This window comes from Sinocyclocheilus rhinocerous, unplaced genomic scaffold (assembly GCF_001515625.1).
Source record: "Sinocyclocheilus rhinocerous isolate Xijiao unplaced genomic scaffold, SAMN03320098_v1.1 scaffold1877, whole genome shotgun sequence".
Taxonomy (NCBI): Eukaryota; Metazoa; Chordata; class Actinopteri; order Cypriniformes; family Cyprinidae; genus Sinocyclocheilus; species Sinocyclocheilus rhinocerous.
The window spans coordinates 179,183-180,736 of record NW_015629525.1 but is presented as its reverse complement, the minus strand read 5'-3'; the positions used below and the strand labels follow the sequence as shown (position 1 = coordinate 180,736).

At 35.6% G+C, this 1,554-nt stretch overlaps 1 protein-coding gene across 1 annotated transcript in view; it reads right to left on the bottom strand.

Annotated features, from left to right (window-relative positions):
• myripb (myosin VIIA and Rab interacting protein b) overlaps positions 1-1,554 on the bottom strand; it is a 192,399-nt gene that overhangs the window by 35,795 nt on the left and 155,050 nt on the right. The gene's annotated exons all lie outside the window — the stretch shown is intronic.

Sequence of the window (1,554 nt, the reverse complement as noted above, 5' to 3'; positions counted from 1 at the left end):
GTGAATAGTCACGATTCACGTAACTTTATTTACTTCCGAAAAATCAACAATAGGGCCTAAGTTAAGTTAACTGAGTTGGAGCCCATAACGTTTGGGTGGGGGGATTTTTTGCATATGGACCCGGGGCTGACTTGCTACGCCACTGAATAAGACTGATGTACCCGCATTGTAACACAAATAAATGTAAGGTTTTTGGATTTTCCCCTTATTTTAAATGCTTGCTTATGGCTCATTATTATTAATTGAAGAAAACAAAAAAAAAAACAACTTTGAACTTTTATTAACAAAATAAATAAGGATATGTTTTACTGGCGTTTAACACAAATAAATAGCCTATGGATTTCCCCTTAGGCTACCTTAAAGGGGTCATATGATGCGATTTCAATTTTTCCTTTCTCAAAACCTAATGATTATATTGGTCTAAATGAGTCTACTCCACCAAGCTACTGTTATAAGCATGAGCCCCGTCAGACTGGTCGTGGCGGCGGTGTTGCAACAATATATAGTGATATTCTCAATGTTACTCAGAAGACAGGATACAGGTTTAACTCATTCGAAATACTTCTGCTTAATGTTACACTGTCAGATATGCAAAATAAATCTCTCCTATCTCTTGCTCTGGCTACTGTGTATAGACAGCTAGGGCGGTATAAAAATTTCCTAAAAGAATTTGCAGATTTCCTCAGACCTATTGGTTAATGTTGATAAAGCACTAATTGTCGAAGACTTTAACATTCATGTTGATAATATAAATGATGCGTTAGGACTTGCGTTTACAGACTTAATGAACTCTTTTGGAGTCAAGCAAAACATAACCAGACCCACTCATCGTTTTAATCATACACTAGATTTAATTATATCACATGGAATTGATCTTAATGATATAGATATAGTACCTCAAAGTGATGATGTTACTGACCACTACCTTGTATTGTGCATGCTGCCTGTTACCGATATTAACTATATGGCTCCGCGTTATCATCCGGGTAGAACTATTGTTCCAACCACCAAAGATAGATTCACAAATAAACTGCCTAATTTATCTCAACTGCTCTCTGTACCCATAAATACATATGAACTAGACGAAATGACTAGCAATATGGGCACTATCTTCTCTAATACATTAGAAGCTGTTGCCCCCATTAAATTAAAAAAGGTTAGAGAAAAACGTACTGCTCCATGGTACAACAGCAATACCCATTCTCTCAAGAAACTTGTAATCTTGAATGCAAACAAGGTCTAAAATCTGCCAGGGCTGAGCATATCCACAAACTCATAGAAAATAACCAAAATAATCCAAGGTTTTTATTTAGCACAGTGGCTAGATTAACAAATAATCAGATGTCACCCGAACAATATATTCCCTCACAGTTTAGTAGTGATGACTTTATGAATTTCTTCACTGATAACATAGATTGCATCAGAAATACTATAACAAATGTAGAATTGACAGCGTTTTGTAATTCAGCTTCATTCATTGCACCCAAAGAAAAACTGCAGTGCTTTAGAACTATAGGACAGGAAGATCTAAATAAACTTATCACTGCATCTAAA